The 22,753-nt window shown below is 39.3% G+C and overlaps 1 protein-coding gene across 6 annotated transcripts in view; it reads left to right on the top strand.

Annotated features, from left to right (window-relative positions):
* The first annotated feature begins 4,652 nt into the window (after positions 1-4,652).
* The window catches only part of plekha1b (pleckstrin homology domain containing, family A (phosphoinositide binding specific) member 1b), an 85,652-nt gene continuing 67,551 nt past the window's right edge, over positions 4,653-22,753 (top strand). For all 6 annotated transcript variants that reach the window (XM_059947769.1, XM_059947771.1, XM_059947770.1 and 3 more), the window contains exon 1: positions 4,653-4,808. The gene's annotated coding sequence lies outside the window, so the exon portion shown is untranslated. The remainder of the gene's footprint in view (positions 4,809-22,753) is intronic.

Here is a 22,753-nt window from a genome sequence, read left to right as displayed (position 1 = left end):
GAAAGCTGAGGACCTGCTAGAAATTGCATTTCTTAGTTAAAAAACTTGACAATTACTGCGAGCTATTGGCCTATATGAATTGGGAAATAACACATCTCTGCTGAAGGTATGTTACAACTATTGGGCGGCATGGTAGCATAGTGACTTTACAATACAGGCAGCCTGGATTCAATTCCCGCCACTGCTTGAAAGGAGTTTGTACATTTTCCTGTAACTGCTGCATTTCCTTCAGATTCTCAATCTCCTCCCACAGCCCACAGACGTGCTGGTCAGTTGGTTAACTGGTCTTTGTAAATTGTCCTGCGATTTGGCTAGGATTAATTTGGGGACTGCTGGGTAGGGTGGATTGAAGGGCCAGAAAGTCCTGTTCTGTGCTGTATAAAAAAATTCAAAAAATATATTTGCAAATGAAATGGTAGCAAAATTCCCTTCACTGATACAAGCTACTCTGGAATAATTTCACAGGAGTTATTTTCCTTTATCTCTTATTATTGCACATGATAGATGGATACACATTCGGAATTCCTCTTCACATTTCTTGATAAAAACAGGAGTGAAGGTGAGATATGAAGACTCAGCATCAAATCACGTGCCACCTGTGTGCTCTTTACTCAAGTGAATATTTTCATACACAACCTCACACAATAAGCAAAGGCTGTAAGCTTTCTCTTACAAGAAAATATCTGAGACAGACCTCTTATTCATCCTGATATTTTGCACAACCTAATGTTATGTGCATAGCACAGCACCCAATGCTGACAATAAGGAAAGAGATGGAAAATATACACCCAGTGAAAAGGCGTTGTATTGGAAGATGAATATTTTCTAATCGTGCAGGCAGCAGCAGGTGAAATTCAATATGGTGATATCAAATATTGAAAATAAAGAAATGATATACATACCATATTATAGTGTGAAACTTGTTATGTTAAATGGAATCTTAGCTGATTAATGGACATATACAATATCAGTTCATAAAGGAATCACAATGCTGAATATCAGGGGAGATTCTACTGAAACCAAGCAATGTTTCACAATTTACTTAAGAAATGGGACCATGGCTGGGCACCAGGAAATAGGAAAATGGCCTCAGGGCAGAAATAAAATCACGAGATAATTCCCTGCACCACTGGAAGAAATCATAGAAGTGTAACAAATAAAAGTCAAAGTTGAGTTTTTGTCATAGGCACAAGGAAGGTCACTGCATTTGGATGCTCTCTCTCTCTCTCTCTCTCCCTCTCTCCCCCTCGATGCTGGATTTGGGTCTCCGGCAAAGTTTAATTGACATGGATTGTGGACTGGACTCTAGTTCACATTAGGATGTGTTTCTGGTTTCAAGATGATCATTTTTTTGTTTCTATTTTGGGCGATTTTGAATCTGGGAGTTTTGTGAATAACAAACATTTAACTGAACTGAATATGACTGGCTTCTTTCGATTTTGTGTTTTATATTAATTGTTTTTGCTCATTTTTTAGTTGCCATTTTAAAAAAATTACGTGTGAAGGGGGTTGATGTTTTTCTTTGAATGGGTTCCGTGGTTTTCGTTGTTTTGTGGCTGTCTGAGAGGAAAATGAATCTCAGGGTTGTATACTGTATACATACTTTGAACTTCTGAGTTCATGTATGCACAGGTAAAATTTAAATCTTATTTGCAGATGCACACCAGGCACATTGCATCTGACAAATCGTATTCACTAGAAAAATACAAATTATACACAATTTTTACAAGAAAGAACACAATTAGGACAAAAAGAACCCAAAATCTATTGTAGTGCTAAGTGATCAAAGTAGTAACAGTGTTGCTATGCTGAGATTGTGATTAAGGTGTGCAGGATGGTTTAAGAACCAAATGTTTGAAGGGGATGTTGTTTCCCTGTAGAAAGAAATTCATATATTTAAATGCAAACCTTTAACAGTGAGTCATTGGTCCAAGTTAGTGAAAGGAGAACTATAGAACTGAGACCAAAAAGAATTTCTTCATTGCAAAATGCATTAACACTTTGACTTCCAAGTGAGTAAAGTAAGTGAAATACCCAGAATCAAGAAAAGCCAGTTCTATGGTATTTGATTCTGAGCTCTGTCTTGAGAAAGGATTACTAGGGAAAGAGAGCAAAGGAGAGCAATATCTCCATGAAGAAATACTGGATTCCCACTAATGCCTGGGAAACTCAGGATTCCAACAACTTGAAGTGGAGAACAAGCATTTTGAACAACATCAAGAACCTGCATGCCAGGCGACAGGAATGCACACCTCCTGTGTAAGTGGATGAAAGTGTGAATGGTCTCACAAACTACCCACTCATTTGCCCCATTTGTGCGAGATCATGTGGCTCCAAAATTGGATTTATTAGCCACTTATAAACCCACAAAATGGGAACATTCTTGATCCCACGGGCTTTCCTAAGAAGGAGCATCTGATGGGTGTCTAGAGGACTACAGTCACTATACCAAGATGCAGGAGCTGACTGTGGCTCTTGTTTTAGATGCTTTGTCAATGCCTATGATGGATAAGAAAACAAAAAATATTTCATGACAATTTCTTAACTTCATATGGCATATCTTATTTTTCAATCATAAACTTTTTACAAATTAATTTTTATCATCATGTAGAAGAGTAGTGTGTTTTTTTCCCGTATCTATAATCTTCCCTTATAGAAAGTTATGCATGTCTGTCCCCTGTATGCCTCCAAGATGAAGACAACTTTGTCATGGCTTGGAAGCTTGCATTCCTCAATAACCCAGAGAGCTATCTTGGCTTAATGCTTTGGGCCTTGGTAGCATCACCTATGTCAAACAAGTCAAAGGGTAGAGGACAGACAAAGAGAGGTCCACCTGCCCTCCAGGTTCAGGGTTTCAGCTCAGGACTGGTATAAAACAAAATTGTTATGAAAACAGCAATGAAGAATCCTTCTACATCTGAGTGTGATGGTACTCCTGAGTCTCCAGCTGGGACTTGCATGACTAACAATGGTGAAAGCCAACTGGAAGGTACTGACATGATGAAGGAAGCCCTGTACGCGGCTAGAGATGGAGGATCTTCATTGTTGCCCTAAACACCAGTGGCATAATGGGCAGTAGATAAGTATGTCCCCTATATGCTCTTCAAATGCTTGGGACTTTCTGTAAAACCATATTTGGAAGTATTCCCCTCCAATGTTAACATTGAGCAGTGTAGTAAACCTTTGTTTTCTATTGGAAAGTTCCCGAGTTCCGAGATAGTTTAATACAGACTGTTCAATGATAAAATAAGAACTAATTTAGTACACTTCCATTTCCTGGGACTTGAAAATCCAATGGATTTCAGAAATCGTAACGTTTCCAAAAATGGTAAAGAAAAGGAAAGGCTGGATTAGTTCTCACATAGAGTAGATAATTCAATAAAAATCTCATGTATGTTGGTGGGAGGGGATTGGGTTGGGTGAGGGAAGAAAATTGAGAGCTAGAGTAAAATGGGGTAGCATCATGAGAGAGTGCAATTTCCGTGTGAAATTGAAAGAGCAAACTGACTAAAAGAGGAAAAAACTTTAGTTCATAAATGGTGTTGATATGTTTCTCAGTAATTCAGCAGAGGACAGCCTTATGTAGTCATGGCACTGTGGACAGAAATAGAAATTGTTTTGTGCAAATAGTTTAACAACAGCTTTGATATGAATAGCTATATGAATAATAGCTACTGGCCAAGTTACTGGAGGATCTGTTTGCTCATCTTTGAATAGCTGATTGGGATTTTTAATTCTCCATATAAATATCTAATTCAGGCAGATAGTCCCTGGACTTAATATCTCATTTGAAAGCTGACATCTGCAACATTGAAACACAGCCTCACCCAGAGTTGCACTGATATCTGAGCCTGCATTATAAGATCAAACCATTGATGATGCATCATCTTTCACAGTTAATTTTATAATTCCATTATTTTAGTGAACTTAATTTTTAAAAAGCAATACTTTGGTGAGTAGAGATGTCAAAAAGAGAAAGGTGCACACTTTGCAAATTCCCCTCAATTTTCATTCTTACCCTTATCTTGTTGGCTACTATTTTAAGATAGCATATTTTTTTAACCAGTTCTATTATTTAAGATGACATTAAATAAACCCATATTTACAACAATCTATATCATTATCCACAAAGTTATTAGGAATAGGTTCTACAACTTTTGCTATACAGTACTGTAATTGACTTTACGGACGCGAGAGACTGCAAATGCTGGAATCTACAGAATGTAAAAAAAACCTACTGAGGCAACTAAAGCTTCCGTTTGGGAAAACAGATGGTCGACACTTATGGCCCCAGACCCTGTATCAAGACTGAGCGGGCAGAGGGAAGAATCTACTTCAGTATAGTAACATTTAGCACCACAAAGGACTTCCTTTTATTCTGTTCTGAATTGTATTCTTTCTTGTACAAAATCCGTATAATTATAATATATGTTTTTCTTATGGATGCTGCTGATCTGATACCATATGCCCGTGATGCTGCTAAAGTAAGTTTTAAAATTTGCACCGGTACTTGTGCACATGACAATGAACTCCATTTTGACAGCAGCGCGCTGATAATTTGAGAAACCCTCAGCTCAATCTGAACCACAACCCCCAGAAACCTCTACGGGGCGGGTGACGGCATATCCGGTTAGCAAACGACCTCTTGCGAGGATGGGGAGTGGGGGGTTCGTTTGACCCGGAAAAAGAGCGAGAGTTGCGAGGTGGTCGGTCGGATGCTGGTGCGGTGCGGTGACGGCTGCATCTCCGCGGGGGACTCTCGCCAGACCAGAGCCGGCTGACAATTTTTCGCTGTGGGTGTCGCTCGGGTGAGTGTGACAGCAGCCAGGTGTGCGGCGGCGGCGGCGGCGGCTCGCTGGTGAACCGCACCGGGGGTGAGAACTGGTGTCCGCCCGCCAAGGTTGCCGGTCTGATGTGGGTGCCGCTCGGCTGACTGCAAAGCCGGCCTTGCTCAGCCAGCCGATCGCTGTCTCCACAACATAGGTGTGCGGGCTTCGCCGCCTTTACTTGCAGGATAGTTCTGTACACGGCTATCATAGTTCTTGGAAACGAATATAACTATCCCCGCATCATATATATATGACTGTGGAAACAAGTGGTTTGTCACCGAGGCTTGCTGTCTTTAATCTTGCGCACGTTTTGTTTATCCCCCCACAAACGCCTTTTCCCCCTAGTTATTGCTGCATGCACCCCACGTTCGGGGGGTGGTTTGTTTATTGCACAGCAAAGAAAATGAAAAGTAACAGCTCTCCGCATTATTCGACATGCTGTTGTTGAATAAATGAAACCCGACCTGTTGCTGCCTCTGACCATTGGTGCACGCTTTTTTTTTCCGCGGATAGTCTCTTTCGTTTCTTTTTTGTCGGCTGCTTTGCTCTCTGGCATTGAATATTTCGAATCCAGCTGTGGAGTAACGACTTCATGGCGTTTACTGGCATTTATCGTGGATATTGTCAACCTGTGGCTAGTTGGACCCAATGCTTCAGTTCATTCTAAGGGTAAGGTTGATTTTAAGGCTAGTGAAGCTTGAGATGATTTACAAATTCTTTTAATTAATTTTAATTGTTTTTGTTCGTTTTAAGTGTACTGTTTGTGGGGGAAAAATTCAGTATTTTATGTTGTAGCCCTTGTGAACATCAGATGCTTTAACAAGTTCAAAAGTGATGGTTGTTAAGGCTGGGGGTGTGGTTTGCTTGCTGTCGAAGCATTTGTGGGGTGTGGTGGGGAGGAGGAGGACTTGCTATTTTCAGTGGCATTCAAGAACTGGCTACAGAGATCAAGTTGTCGCTGCAAGTGACAGCAGATTGGTTATTGCATGTAGCCTGTTGCTCATGAAGAGATGTAGACAAAATTTAGCCCAGTTGATAAATGCTGTAGCTTTGAAGCCCTGGATACATTGTGAAAATGACTTGGTAGTGAAGTATTCCAGGGAACAGGACAGAATGGGAAAAATTGCAAAAAGGGAATTCCTAAAAAGATTAAGACATGATGTAAGTTTAATGGTGCAGATTTTGTTTTGTGATGGTTACTTATAGACTTATTGTCTAAGTTAGATAAACACTAGCAAAGTCGATATAATGTTAATTATTCTGATGATTAGGAGAAGTAGAGCAAATGTATTGAAGGCAATGAGAACTTGGAATCGTTTCTAGTACGGTGTGTTTTAGACTAATGCCAAAGGAGGTTTTCTGATTAATTGGTAATAGTTTGTCCCTCATTTGATAGTACAAAACACCTTGCAAATAGTGATGTAAATTTATTATTTTATTTGCTAAGTTTGAGGTAATAATAAAGTTTTAATTATTCTATGTAGTAATTTAGGCAAAATTGTTATGGGTAAAAGCCTGTAAATTTTAGCTGGAGATGCTTTAATAATACTTTGCAAATTTCATATGCAATATCACAAGAAAATATGGAAATTTTGCTGAATCACAGGTATGAAAGTAATAAAGGGAATTTGCTAAAAGTTACAAAGAGGAAGCAACAATCTATAAGAGTAACAAGAATGACTCAGTCATTTACAGACAGATTTGCATTATAAACAATTATAAGAGAACACCAGACCTGCTAAATGTACAGAATCACATTTTTAGAGAAGGAATATGAAGAGAATGTGTAATGTAAATAAGAATGGAGTTGGTTCATGTTCAATGTTTGAGAAATAATAAGATGGAGAGAATAATCCTACTTAGGAAAGATCTCTAGGACCTAATGATTTTCATCCTATAATAAAGTAGTTGCAGAAGATGCACATACATTAGCTATTTTCCGGATCACTTTATGTTCCACAGTTATATATTTGGCTTAAATGAAAAACTAGAACATTTTTAATAACATTTGATGTTCGTAAGTATATAGCAATCGTTTCAAGCAGAAAGCTCAGATTTAAGGATTGTCAAAAGAATTAGAGATGTTGTGAGTAAATTGATATAGTGCAGCAGGTAGTTGAGATTTGAACCCGAAGTGGTGATGCACACAGACATGTTGGTGGCCTTCAAGAAGAATTGACTAATACTTGAAAGAGGGAAAAATTGCAGAGAATTAGTTAGGGACTAGTAGTTACTGGATTGCTTTCTGAGCAAGTCATTGTGCAGATTAAAATGGTTTTCTGTGCTGATACCATGACATCCATGTTTGCAGATGATACTGTTCACAGAAGTAGGGAGCAGAGTGGAGTGGGCTCTCTCGACCCCTTAATCCTGTACTGTTGGTCAATGAGATGTTTATTTTGTAACCTAGTTCAACAATAACATTTTCCATTTACACTGCATTTTAATACATCAAAGTATCTCTGTAGACCAAATAAAAATTAACGTAGAACCACGGGGTATTACTCAAGCTGAGGAAAGGAGCACTTTTGTCATAAACTCATTTTATATCATTGGTGTAATTTATTCAGAGCTCTGAACAAATCTCGGCAATGATAGATGGGTTTAGTATTACGTTGGGAGGGGGAATGGGGGAAGGATGCCTGATTTGCAAGACATCAATTTCTGCCTCCATTTGTATATAAAGTTACCAATCACAGATTTGAAGTTACCCAGCGTCAATTACCATTTCCTAACTTCTGGCATAATTAGCGTAAGTGTATCCTAAATTCATTCCTGAAAGGCATGGTTCAGATTCTTATGTTATGGCCACAAACAACAAAGTTGTTTTCTCCTTCACGGTTTTAACCCAAAATGTTGATAGATGTCCTCATTGGTAGACAGAACAGCACCCATGATGAAGTTGGCTGAATCTAGCATTCTCTATGGCCTCTTGAGTTCCTGTTCATTGGAGGCTGTCCTGCATGCCGTCAGAATCTTTTCACTGTACATCTGTAAGTTTGGCAAGAGTCTTTTCCATGCTGAATCACCAACAGATTTTTAATTTTCCCCTCTTCTATTCCCCACTCTGGCCTCCTACCTCTTTTCACTTGCCTATCACCTCTCCTTGGGTCCCCATATCCTTCCCTTTCTCCCATGGTCTGCTCTGCTCTCCTCTCCTATGAAATTCCTTTCTTTCCAGCCCTGTATCTTCCCTGCCCAAGGTGGCTTCACCTATCACCACCAGCTGGTCCTACTTGCCCTCCCCCCACCTTTTTGTTCAGATATTTAACCCCTTTTCTTTCCGGTCTTGAACAAGCGTCTCAGCCCAAAGCATCGACTATATTCATTTCCATAGATGCTGCCTCACCTGCTGAGTTCCTCCAGCATTTTGTGTGTGTTATTATGGATTTCCAGCATCTGCATATTTCCTCATGTTTAGATTTTTAAAATTTCGTCTCGTCAGTTTCCCCTCAATATCATATGTAATGTATTCCCCGTGATTTATAATCACCTCAGGGAATACATTTCTAGTTTGATTAATCACTCTTAATTCTTGGAATCCAGGTATCATTTATGCTGCACTTCCCCCAGGTCCAAATAATTTGTCTAAGGTGTGGTGCTTGGATCTTAAAGTAGTGCTTTTGGTGTACAGAGTAAGGCTTTAATATAGGTGTGAGAAACTTCTCTCCTCTAACAATTTTAAGTTTGACATCTCTCAAATCGTACTGAATTCCCATCTAAGTTATTTCAATCATATGCCTAAGCATTCCTGTCCCTGCCTCCCACTGTTGTTTTGAATTTGCTTTTCATTGTTTGATTATTCATATCTTTTTGTTTTGTGTCCCAGATTGAAGACCCTTCCCTTTATTGATATGTCTCTTTTTTTTCTTTGTTTAGTCTATTAATGTATCTTCATAATTTTCTTTCAATTTGCAGTGCATGCCTTTTGTTTTTAGTATTCATGAGTATGTTTCCATCTCTCATGGAATTAATAAATACAGTGAATAGTTTTGACTGACACATCCATATCAGCCACCATGAGTCACTTCATACCAACTGGGGTACCTACTCGTTAGCACTTGATTGAGACAGATTGAGTATATGGGAAAATTAATGACTGATGAAATTTGTCATGAAGAATGTGCATTATGAAAAAGTATTGCAGTTGTATGTAAACTGTATTTGTCTCTGCCATTCATTTCGATTCATCATTTGAGTGGAGAGAGGGAGTCTTGCAGGGAAAGCAGCTTCTCTTCATATTGTCTTGCCCTGGCTTGTGTACGTCTGCTAGGATGCAACATCTATGGTTGACCCTGATCAATAGAGGACTGCTCCAATAATTAATACAATAGAATTCCATTAACTTCTTGAATATTTAAGTAGAGTCCTGGTCCAGAACTCACCATGTAACATTTTGGGAGCATTAGGAAAGATGTACTAACCTTCACAGGCTATTGTTTAGGTTCACTAGATTCTATTTCACTTTCCTTAAAATGACTTTGATCTACTGCCATGATGTGATGTAAATAAAAGATTTAAAACCATAGAGGGTGTTTGGCAGTTACAAATAAACTATTTCCACCAAATGGAAATAAACAAGTGATGTAATTGGGGATTTGTGATTTAGAAGCGAACTAAGCATATTAGTTTTCATAAAAGTGGTGGGGAAAAGCTGAGGCAATTGAAACTTCCTGTATTGAACGTAATGTTATTTTGTGGGGGAATCGAGGAAGCGATTTCAGTTTAGTTTCACTATGTTCATTCCTAATTGTGGCATAAACTGAGCAATAGAGCATGAACCAGGCCCTTCAGCCCAGCCTGTTCTTGCTAACCTATTTGGCCCAGCTCTCTCTCTCAACCCCTTATATTCATGCATTTATCCAAATGTTTGTGTTGTACCTGTTCAACCACTTCCTCTGGTAGCTCATACCATGTATGAACCACCCGCTTAATGAAGAGTTTGTCCTCAGATCGATTTTACATTTTTTACATTTCACTTTAAGCGGATGCCCTCTAGTCTTTAGTTCCTCTTCCCTGAGGTGGGGGGGGGGGGGCGGGGAGGAGAGAGAAGAAACTGCACGTTCACTTTGTCTGTACACCTCCAAAGCTGCCCCTCAGTTCCTACGTTCCTACATTCCAGGTAATAAAGACCTAGCTGCCCTCGCTCCCTGCAACTCAGGTCCTGACAGCATCCTCTTAAACCAGGACAGTTTAATGTTAACCACTTTGGTAACATGAAGGCAGCTTTTCTTTTCTGAAGGACGTTAAAGAACCAAGTGGCTCTTTTAGCCAGTAATCTGATTGGTCCATGGTTATCCTTATTGGTGCTTTTTAACATGCCAGGTTTGCTTGACATTAACATTTATATTACCCAGCTACTGTGGTTGGATACAAACCCATGCATCTACTCCTTTAATCCAAGAAATACTCATTTGGTGCTACCAAAAGCTTTGAATAAAGGGAGCTGATGTGAACATTAATTTGTGATTGTAAATCTTAGTCCCAGTATTTGTTGTCATTATGCTTTTTGTTGATACTTCGGGTTACAGTGTCCAAAATATTCACTTGAGGTTGGAAAATGCACTGAGCTGATGTCTCTTTTGCCTCTTAAACTTGCAGCCACCAAAGTTAGTTCAAAGTAAATTTATTATCAAAGTACATAATGTCATCACATACAACCTTGAGCATTATTTTCTTGTGGGCATTCTCAATAAATTCTTAATAGAATCAGTGCAAGACTGCTCCAACTTGGGCATTCAAACAGTGTGCAAAAGACAACACTGCAAATACAAAAAGAAAGAAATAATAAATAAGCAATAAATATCGAGAACATGAGATGAAGAGTCCTTGGAAATGAGTTCTAAGGTTGTGGGAACATTGCAATAATGGGGCAAGTGAAGTTATCCTTTTTGGTTCAAGGACCTGATGGTTAAGGGGTAAAAACTTTTCCTGAATGTGGTGGTGTGAGTCCTGAGGCTCTCGTATCATCTTCCTGATGCAACTGCAAGATACAAATCCATTTGGGAATTGTGACAAGTTTCATGTATTGCCTTTTAGGCCACTGGCAGAAGAGTGAGGGAGAATTGACTTGAATAGTTCTATTATATATGAGCTATCATGCTTGAAATATGTGACTTGACTAGAGATATGGCAGTGGTTGTTAGAATTACTTGGTATGTTAATACCCAGTAAATTCTAGCTAAATGACTGAGATGTTGCCATTAAAAAAAATGCCTAAATTCCACGTTTCCTTTTAAAAACAATCTTATAATTAATGCTTCTAAATTATCTATTTAGTTTTCATGGAAAGAAAGTATTTTTAGATCAATTTTAGATGGTGAAGTATTTGAAGTGAAGACAGGAAACTTGAAATCTTGAATCTTGCTATTGGTGAAATCTTGAATCTTGCTATTGGGTGTTTCAGAAATTGTGAAGTATTTAATGGCTTTTGAAGATGTTTATTTTGTGAACAGGTTTCAAATTTTGCCAAGGCGTTACTTGGATGGTTTATACATTGTAGGGTGAAAAAACGCCAATGTCTATTCAAATGTTTAAGTTTTTGAACAAAATATATATTGCTTTGTTTTATTGCAAGTGAGAAGGGGGAGAAATCAGTTCTACTTTCATTAAATGATCGTCTGACATTTTAATTTATTTATGCTATATAAGTATAATGAAGAAAGTTGCCTTTGCAGGCAATTTCTAGTGTGAGAATGAGATGAGCCTTGAATTACCATGGCCTTCCAGGAGAACACTGCAATAAAACTCTGCAAATCTGACACATTCGGGAATTTTGGATGTCATTTCTAATAACATCCAGTTTTTTAAATTCATTTTTTTTTGCACATTACACAGTGTGTTAAATTTTCCAGTGAATGGAATGGGAGGGTGGAACTGGGAGACTAAAGAAAGTGTGGGAGCTGGGGTCCCATTGTGAAAAGGGATGGTGAGAAAACATTGCTTGCTGAGTCTTGTACAGAACCATTGGGATCTCTGAATTGTCAAATAGTGAATTATCAGGGTTGTATGTAAATATGACCCTAAAGGCCATAACTGACTAAATATTTAAATTACAAAAATGCTTGGTGGTATTTTGGTGCCAAAATTAAGAAAATAACATTTATGAACTTGAATCGCCAGGCTTTTTCTTGATATGCATTCTGGCAGCTGTCAGGACCAAAACCTCCCTTTTTTATTTCTTTTGTTTTTTTCCCTCCAGATCTTGTTTTGCACTGTTTCTCTGTCAGTCTGTGCCTCCTTTTAGTTATCTTTACTGGAGCAAGTCAGTTGCTTTGGTTTCTTTTATCTTGGAATTTGTTAAATAATTTCTCCATCTCCCCTGATCCCCTCACGACTTTGTTGCCTCCTTCACAACACTAAATCGTGGTTTCCTCATTTCAGTTTGTTAATCACCAGCCCTCATAGAGGGATCAGAAGTGGAAAGTGTAAGCAATTTCAAGTTCCTGGGTGTCAACACTTCTACAGGCCCAACATATCAATGCAGTTACAAAGAAGGCACAGCAGTGGCTATATTTTATTAGGAGTTTGATGAGATTTGGTGTGCCCCCAAAGACACTTACAAATTTCTCTAGATGTAGCATTCTAACTAGCTGCATTACCGTCTGGCTTGGAGGATCCACAGCACAGGATTGGAAAATGCTGCGGAAATTTATAAACTCATCCAGCTTGATCATAGGCACTAGCCTCTCCAGCATTGAACATGGAACATAGAATAGTACAGCACAGTACAGGCCCTACGGCCCACAATGTTGTGCTGACTCTTAAACCCTGCCTCCCATATAACCCTCCACCTTAAATTCCTTCATATACCTGTCTAGTAGTCTCTTAAATTTTAATAGTGTATTTGCCTCCACCACAGACTCAGGCAGTGCATTCCACGCACCAGCCACTCTGAGTGAAAAACCTTCCTCTAATATCCCCCTTGAACTTCCCTCCCCTTACCTTAAAGCAATGTCCTCTTGTGCAGTGGTGCCCTGGGGAAGAGGCGTTGGCTGTCCACTCTATCTATTCCTCTTAATATCTTGTATACCTCTATCACTCCTCCTCTTATCCTCCTACTCTCCAGAGAGTAAAGCCCTAGCTCCCTTAATCTCTGATCATAGTGCATACTCTCTAAACCAGGCAGCATCCTGGTAAATCTCCTCTGTACCCTTTCCAATGCTTCCACATCCTTCCTATAGTGAGACGACCAGAACTGGACACAGTACTCCAAATGTGGCCTAACCAGAGTTTTATAGAGCTGCATCATTACCTCGTGACTCTTAAACTCTATCCCTTGGCTTATGAAAGCTAACACCCCATTAGCTTTCTTAACTACCCTGTCTACCTGTGAGGCAACTTTCAGGGATCTGTGGACATGTACCACCGGATCCCTCTGCTCCTCCACACTACCAAGTATCCTGCCAGTTACTTTGTACTCTGCCTTGGAGTTTGTCCTTCCAAAGTGTACAACCTCACACTTCTCTGGGTTGAACACCATCTGCCCACTTCTCAGCCCATTCCTGCATCCTATCAATGTCTCTCTGCAATCTTCAACAATCCTCTACACTATCCACAACACCACCAACCTTTGTGTCCTCTGCAAACTTGCCAACCCCACCCTTCTACCCCCACATCCAGGTCGTTAATAAAAGTCAGGAAAAGTAAGGGTCCCAGAATTGATCCTTGTGGGACACCACTAGTCACAACCCTCCAATCCAAATGTACTCCCTCCACCATGACCCTCTACTTTCTGCAGGCAAGCCAGTTCTGAATCCACCTGACCAAACTTCCCTGGATCCCATGCCTTCTGACTTTCTGAATAAGCCTACCATGTGGAACCTTATCGAATGCCTTAGTAAAATCTATGTAGATCACATCCACTGCACTACCCTTATCTATATGCCTGGTCACCTCCTCAAAGAACTCTAGCAGACTTGTTAGACACAACCTGCCCTTCACAAAGCCGTGCTGACTGTCCCTGATCAGACCATGATTCTCTAAGTGCCCATAGATCCTATCTCTAAGAATCCTTTCCAACAGCTTTCCCACCATAGACGTAAGGCTCACTGGTCTGTAATTACCCGGACTATCCCTACTACCTTTTTTGAACAAGGGGACAACATTTGCCTCCCTCCAGTCCTCCGGTACCATTCCCGTGGACAATGAGGACATAAAAATCCCAGCCAGAGGCTCAGCAATCTCTTCCCTCTTGGAGATCATGAAGCAGCCTGGGGAATATTCCGTCAGGCCCTGGGGACTTATTCAAAAAAGCGATTCCTCAAAAACGGCAGCATCCATCAGTAAGGACATCCATCACCAAGCACGTGCTTTTTTCTCATTGCTACCATCAGGAAGGTGGTGCAGGAGCCTGAAGGCGCACACTCACAATTCAAATAGCTCCTTCCTCTCCCATCCAATTTCTGAATGCACATGTGAACCCATGAACAGTACCTCAGTATTTTTTTTCGTCTTTTTGCATTTATTTAACTTTTTTTAATATACATGTACTTCAGTTTACAGTATTATGTCTTGCAATGCATCTACACATAACGCATTTCATGACATATGCTGGTGATCTTAAACCTGATTCTGATTCCTGAATCAATTAGCTGAGTTGAATTCTCTAACCTTTTTGTGCTCACCACAGTACCACTCCTTGTCAGTAGCAGAACAATCGTTCCCTTTTCATTTTGTGCCTTGAATATTTGTTTTGTGGTAGTCCCTTGCCATCCATGACCTTGTGGATGAAAATTATTGCTACTCTGACATATTTGTGTGGTAATACTATCTTTACTGCTGGTGTATTCCAGTACTTGCTTTTTGTATTTCTGCAGTAAAGCTTTTACTGCTGAGTTACATTTCTCTTTTAGGGCAATTTCTCTTTGTTCCATTATCATTGGAATCTACCTCCAATATACTTCAATTTTGATTTCTAACGCTAATATCAGAGTCTTCGATCTCAGCCATTATCTGTGAAATTTTCAACTTGCACTACTCTCTTGATTCATGATTACTGCAGATCTTTTAGAATTCCTGTCAAGAGACCAAACTTTGATTTTAAGAAGTAGATAAATAAGTAAATAATTCCATGGCGTTTACGTGCTAGTGAAGCCAGAACTAAGAAGATTATACAGTTTAATTCTTGGCTAAGGAGTTGGTCTAGGAGGGAAGGCATAATATTTTTGGATCATCAGGCTCTCTTCCAGGGAAGGAGTGACCTGTACAAATGGAATGGTTTGCACTTGATATCCTAGCAGAAAGATTTGTTAATGCTGCACGGTGGGGTTTAAACTAGAGTCGCACGGGTTGTGAACAACAGTGCTGGAACAGATAGTGGAGAGATTGTAGAGACAGATGTTGGTAAGACCTCACAGTTAGGAATCAAAAGGTTGAGCATAGTGCGACTAGTGAGCCGAGATGCATATATTTCAATTTAAGAAGTAATGTAGGAAAGGTGGATAGTAGTGCTGAAGATGAGTTAGCTGGTTTACAAACAGCGGCAATATGTAGTGAGGAGAAGCTTTTGATAGGGCAAAATTGCAGTAAACAGAATGAGTTACAACGTAAGAGATGGACAAAATCAGAAAGGATGAATACAGGACTGAAGGTGTTACACTTGAATGCATGCAGTATAGGGGATAAGGTAGATGAATTTGTATCACAGTTGCATCCCAGGGGTTAGAAAGAGGTGGCTGAAGAGATTGTGGGGGCATTAATAATGATCTTTCAAGAATCACTAGATTCTGGAATAGTTCTGGAAGATTGGAAAATTGCAAATGTCACTCCACTCTTCAAGAAGGGAGAGTGGCAGAAGAAAGGAAACTATGGGCCAGTTAGTCTGACCTCAGTGGTTGGGAGTTGATTTTAAGAATGAGGTCTGAGGATACTTGAAGGTACATGATAAAATAGGCTGTAGTCAGCATGGTTTCCTCAGGGGAAAATCTTGCCTGACAAATCTCTTGGAATTCTTTGAAGAAATAACAAGCAGGATAGACAAAGGAGAATTGGTTGATGTTATGTACTTGGATTTTCAGAAGGCCTTTGGCAAGGTATCACACATCAGGCTGCTTAACAAGCTATGAGTCCATAGACAAAGCAGTGGTTGATTGGCAGGAGGCAAAGAGTGGGAATTAAAGGGAGCCTTTTCTGGTTGGCTGCCAGTGACTAGTGGTGTTCCATAGGGGCCTGTCTTGTGACGGATTCTTTTTACTTTATATGTGATGCACCATCAATAACTCACACTTGAGACGTAAGGCGAGATATCGGCTTTTATTGACTGGAAGAAGGAACCAGGAGTGAGTGTCCATCATACTATGTCCTGGAGACTGAGGCCGAGCGTCAGGCCTCAGATCGCCTTTATACAGGGGCCTGTGGGAGGAGCCACAGGAGCAGTCAGCAGGGGGCGTGTCCAGACAGGCACATAGTTCACCACAATATGTCACTGATTTGGATGATGGAATTGCTGGCTTTGTTGCCAAGTTTGCAGATGATATGAAGAGGGGCAGGTAGTTCTGAGGAAGTAGAGAGGTTACTGAAGTACTTAGATCAGGAGAATGGGCAAAGAAATGGCAGATGGAATACAGTGTCAGGAAGTGTATGTCATGCACTTTGCTAGAAGAAATGAAAAGGTTGGTTGTTTTCTAAATGAAGAAAAAATACAATGAAATGAGACGAAAAGAGTCTTGGGAGGCCTTATTCAGGATTCCCTGTAGGTTAATTTGCAGGTTGAGTCTGTGCTGAGGAAGGCAAATGCAATGTTAGCATTCATTTCAACAGGACTAGAATATAAAAGCAAGGATGTAATGTTGAGACTTTATAAAACACTGGTGAAGCCTCACTTGGAGTATTTTGAGCAGTTTTTGGCCCCATTATCTTAAAGGATGTGTGAAACTGGAGAGGGTTCAAAGAAGGTTCAGTAAAATGATTCCAGGATTGAGTGGCTTGTCCTGTGAAGCGTTTGATGACTCTGGGCCTGTATTCACTTGAACTCAGAAACCTCTTGATTGTTGAAAGGCCTTGATAGAGAGGATGTGGAGTGGATATTTCCTATGATTGGAGAGTCTAAGACCAGAGGGGACAGCCTCAGAATAGAGGTGCATCCTTTTAGAATGGAGATGGGGAGTTTCTTCAGCCAAAGAGTGGTGTATCTGTGTAGTTCTTTACCATAGGCAGCTATGGAGGCAAGCCTTTATGTATATTTAAGGCAGAGGCTGATAGATTCTCGATTGGCCAGGTCATGAAGGGATATGAGGAGAAGGCAGGAGATTGGGGCTGTGAGGAAAATTGGATCAGCCATGATGAAATAGCAGAGCAGACTTGATGGGCCAAATGGCCAGATTCTGCTTCTGTATCTTGTGGTCTTAATCTTTCCTTTCAGTATGTGTTTTATCTGCCTTCTTTGTCTTTGAATTTTTTTTTCACTAAAAATATAAATTGATTTAGCCAGCTGATGTTTCATTACCTTAAAACTGAAACCCATGTTATAAAATTTTTGTGTCACTGGAAGGTTAATTATAATGTGGTAATGAGTAAGAAATTTAATTATAGTATAGCAAGTTGTGCTGCTTTATTCATGGAGCCAACTGAGTGTAATTAGGTTTCAAATACTGGGCATGTGAAGTTTGCTTATTCTTTCCAATGAATTTTGGCCATAGTGTTGATGCTATGTCTCAAGTGTCTTAAGGTGTTGGCTGTTTGTAGCCCAAAAAATCCAGCAGGATATTCTTATGGTGTTGACCTTTCATTAGAAATAAAGAAGTACTGTTCTAATTGTACAACATATTGGTAAGCTTGCCCCTGGAGAATCTTGCACAGTTTTGTTCCTCTATTTAAGAAATGATTTTCTGGCATTAGAGGCAGTTTAGAAGAAGATCACTTGAGTTAATTATTAGTTTATAAGGGTTGTTCTGTCATGAGCAGCTAAAGAAGTAAAATGTATCTTTGAAGTTTAAAAAAAATGTGGGTGATCTTATCGAAGTATATAACATCTTTAGCGGGCAATACAAGTAGCTGTCAACGTTTCTATTTGTGGAAGATTTTTGAATGAGTAACTTGGTCTGTTATCATCATGATGACCAAGGTACAGTGGAAAAACTTGTGTTGCAGACTTCAGACAGATCAACTAATCACAACAGTACAGTGAGGTAGCATGTGGTAAATGGTAAAGCAAGAACATAGTGTAGAATAATGTTACAGTTTTGGAGAAATTGCAGCTCAGATAGGCAATAAGACGCAAGGTCCTAACGAGATAGTTTGAGGTCAAGATTCCATCTTGGGTAGTAACATGCTTGCAAGCTTTTGTAACTTCTGCCTGATGTGACAGGGTAGAAGGGAGAACATCTCGGGGTGGGTAATCTGGTTTTGCTGTATGCATTACTGAAAAAGTGAGTAATGTAGAAAGAGTTCATGGAGGGGAGGATGGCTTCCGTGCTGAACTGTATCTATAATGCTGCGGCTTCTTGGGGTCATTGGCAGAGCAGTTGCCATTGAAGTTGGGGAGGGTGGTCATTTAAAACTGAGCTGCACTGCATACTCTGGCATGCCGTGATGAATTATTTAATTCTCTACCCCAGAGTATCATTTGAGGTGTTTAAAGAATTGGTTAACATTTTTTGAATGGGGAATTGTGTGGAGCTGGCTTAGAAGGGGAGATGATGCTTGAGGCTCATCAACCATGATCACACTGAAAATGGAGAGACTTGAGAAGATGAGTAGCCTGTTATTTTCTTTTGTGGCCAGAAGACCCTCTAAGATGATAAATACTAAACGCAGCATATATTGTACACTGATAATCTAAAGTTAATGTGTTCACTTTTGAATGTCCTAAGTTCAGAAATACAAAACAAATTACTTTTGAATTGTTAAATTTTTGAATTCCTGATTAACAGTGGTATAATCTGGTGTCTGAAAGCTCTTGTTAAACAGTAGCTGAAGGTGTTAAACCACCTCATTCCCAGCAAATCATTTGATCATCTAATTTAAGTTTTTAAAGTATTCTTAACTTCAGAAATGTTTTAATATGAATGACCAAGAAAACTACAAAAGTGGGAATATTTTTTGCAATACTAGTCAGTTCAAGCATCATCTGTGATGTCCCTTTTTCACAGATGCTACCTGATTTGCAGGGTTTTTCCAGTATTTTGTGTTTTATTTCAGATTTCAAGTATGTGAAGTTTTCTAATTAACATTCTTTTCCTCTTTCATCTCGTCTGAATTTGTATTTTTCCAGTCTATGGAAATGTATTTAAAAATTGTGTGTGTGTGTGTGTGTGTGTGTGTACACGTACATGAGGAAATCTGCAGATGCTGGAATTTCAAACAACACACACAAAATGTTGGTGGAACACAGCAGGCCAGGCAGCATCTATAAGGAGAACCACTGTCGACGTTTCTAGCCGAAACCCTTCGTCAGGATTAACTTCACCTGGCCTGCTGTGTTCCACCAGCATTTCGTGTCTGTATATATGAATACTTTTTGAAAGCTTGTAGGGGTAGTGGGTATAAACAGTAGTTGGCATAAGGAAAACAAGTGGCTCATGAATCCTTAACTTGTAATAATATAAATAGACTTTAAGGGCATGATACTTAAAAATAACTTTTGAAAGAAGTTTTTTGTTTTCCTCCAAGGCGCCTGCCTTGTGTGGTCTTTTTATTTCCACTTGTAAAAGTTATTTCATGTTAAAAAGATGACCAAGATGTAAAGTTAAATTTATGCAGATCTGTTGTGAGTTTTAGTCTCAATTGTATATAATTATTTGTTGTAGATTCTGTTGATTGCTGCTCAACTACAAACAAAAATAGTTTGAACACCATTACCTATATACCCAAGTTTGTAGCATTTTTGTTCTGTAACACTTGTGCCTGCCACCATTGTGATTATATAGTAGCTGTATATACGATAACTCCTTAAGGCAAATAAGGAAAATACCTTCATTTAAATATATTCAGAGTAAATCAACTGAACTAAAATAGAGCAGTTATTTTGGGAAGGAGGAAAAAGTTCTTCCTCAAGTTATTGGTTTTATTCCAAATCAGCAATTCCCAATAGAGAATGTTTGTGCACCTTGTGATTTAATTGCACACAATGTATTGTTATTCCTGGCTCCCTTAATTCCTGACTTCCCCATCCAATAATGCTATATATAGTCCTGCCATATTATTATTTTAATGCAGTAAAGATTTCCTATTTAAGAAGGTGAATCTTCAGTGTATTTGAATCAAATGAACATTATCTGGTCATTTGCCCCCATTATTAGCTCTGTTAATTTGATTCGGTCCATTTGCTTCTTTGTGAAGGAAGATTTGATACACTATATTGGGAAGCTGCATTTTTATGCTGTCGCTAAAAATGGCCCAGACTCCGCATGGGCTAAAGTGTCATTCAGAGTAATTATAGTAATGATCTGTCAATTAAGATTGTTAAAGATCACTAAGATCAAGCGATAGCAGTAAGCATAAAACCTTTTTGGTTTCACTGTAGAGTGAGGAGGATCCTTTGCAATTGCTTTTTGTCGTATTTCCCATACTCTCTGTATGTATCTATTCATTCATTGTTCTGTTTCCTTTAGTCAGTTGAAAAAAACACTTTGCTCTATTGGGTAGTGAGAACTACACAATGCATCACAGGCATCAGCCTGTCCGCCATCAAAGACATGTAGAAAGGAGGTACTAAAATCATGAAGGATACCACCTTTGCGGACTGCTCATGGACTTTTTTTTTCCACTCCCGTCATGGAAGAGGCTACATAGCATCCACACCAAGTCCACTAGACTCAAAAATAGTTACTTTTTCCAAGCAGTGAAACACCTGTACCTACTAACCAACCACAACCTTATTTCCAGTCAATTACCTTGTGTACAGTCTAGTGTCACTCTATGGACATACAGTCAATGTATATAAGCTATCTTATGTTTTTACATTGTTCTATTGTGTTCTTTAGCTTTTGTGGGGATTTTTGTGCTGCATCAGATTTTTGTAACAATTATTTTGTTCTCCTTTACACTTGTGTACAGGAAATGACATTAAACAATCTTGAATGTTATATTTTCAGTTCTACTTTAACAAGTAGTGCTTTTAATATAAAAATAAAAGAAACCAAAGGAGGGTGGTATTTTGGGTAATTGGGATAGAGATTTTACTTGAAAGGATGAGTTTAAGATGGATCTAAAAGGCAAATTGATTTAAAGAGTGAATTCTTGTCCATTGGAGCTTGAGTCTTGAAGGTACAGATACCCAAAGTACTGCCAATAGAAGAGAGACAATTCAGGTGTAGCAAGATGGATTTAAATAAAATAGTATCGGTGGCATGTTTCCATTGCCCAGAAATATTTCTTAAATTCTATTTGAAGTGATTGTTACATGCCATTTCCTTACATTTATAGTTGCCACTACCCTTTATTTTTCTAAATTTGTCAAAGAAGTTTAGTATAATCAGCATCGAAGGAGGGCATTTGGCCCATTGTGTTCCTGGTGGCAAAAACCTAGATTTCCAGTTGTTGTTATCTGCAGCTTTTTGAAAGGCCTAGTTGGTACCTATTTAAATAGGATTAGAGTTTCTGTCTTTGTCATTCCTTTAGGCAGTGGGCCACCCTGTTCTTCCCACAAACCTTTAGATTTATTAAGGTAACGCTTTGTTAATTAATAAGGGGAATTAGTTCAAGCTAAATCCTCACGATTTTGTACACCTCAATTCAAATTTCCTCCAGTCTCCTTTGATGTGGAAAAAGCAATTGTAGACTGACATGTCCCTCCCCATAAGTGTAGTCCTCCATCCTCAGCTATGTTCTGCTGCATCTGCTCTGCATCTTTTCTATAGTTCTTGCAATTGGGAATGGGCAATAAATGGTGGCTTTTCCAGTGATGCCTGGTTTGTGGAAAAATGAATAAAATTATAAAACCCTGCTCTTCCCATTCATTTATATAGGTTGTGAATATGTCTGGCCCCAGCACAGATTTCTGTGCACCCAATTAGTCAGTCTGCTGATGATCTATTTATCCCTTGTGTTTCTGTCCTTTAACCATTTGCTTTTCTTTCCCAGGATATTACCTCTAACATCTTGAGTGTTAATTCTGTTTTAAGAAAAAAAGAAAATCTGTTTGGAAACTTATGAAGGCCTTTTGAAAATCTAAGTTCTTCATATCTACTGGTGCATCTTTCTAAATTTTGTTTGCTTCAGCTTCAGAAAAAAAACAGTAGATTTATCAGATAAGTCGGACCGAACAGTAGTAATATGAGGTTTGTTAGGGGTATAAGCAGGAGATTCTGTGGCTGTGAAAGAAATGTTCGGGTGGTGTGTTACCTCCCGAGTACTGGAGGTAAAGATTTCTCAGAGCAGCTGCAGAACATTCTCAAGGGCAAAGGTGATCTTGGCGCAAATTGGCTTTAATGACATTGCTAGAAAAGAGGAAGAGGTCCAGCACAGTTAGCATAGGGCGTTGGGAAAGAGCCTGAAAAGCAGCTCCTCAAAGACAGACATACTTTATTGATCCTGAGGGAAATTGGGGTTCGTTACAGCCGCACCAACCAAGAATAGTGTAGAAATATAGCAATATAAAACCATAAATAATTAAATAATAATAAGTTAATCATGCCAAGTGGAAATAAGTCCAGGACCAGCCTATTGGCTCAGGGTGTCTGACACTCCGAGGGAGGAGTTATAAAGTTTGATGGCCACAGGCAGGAATGACTTCCTATGACGCTCAGTGTTACATCTCGGTGGAATGAGTCTCTGGCTGAATGTACTCCTGTGCCTAACCAGTACATTATGGAGTGGATAGGAGACATTGTCCAAGACGGCATGCAACTTGGACAGCATCCTCTTTTCAGACACCACTGTCAGAGAGTCCAGTTCACCCCAACAACATCACTGGCATTACAAATGAGTTTGTTGATTCTGTTGGTATCTGCTACCCTCAGTAATTTCTGGATTACTCCCAGTTC

The sequence above is a fragment of the Hypanus sabinus genome, chromosome 22 (assembly GCF_030144855.1).
Source record: "Hypanus sabinus isolate sHypSab1 chromosome 22, sHypSab1.hap1, whole genome shotgun sequence".
NCBI lineage: Eukaryota > Metazoa > Chordata > Chondrichthyes > Myliobatiformes > Dasyatidae > Hypanus > Hypanus sabinus.
This window is presented reverse-complemented; position numbering and strand designations above follow the sequence as displayed.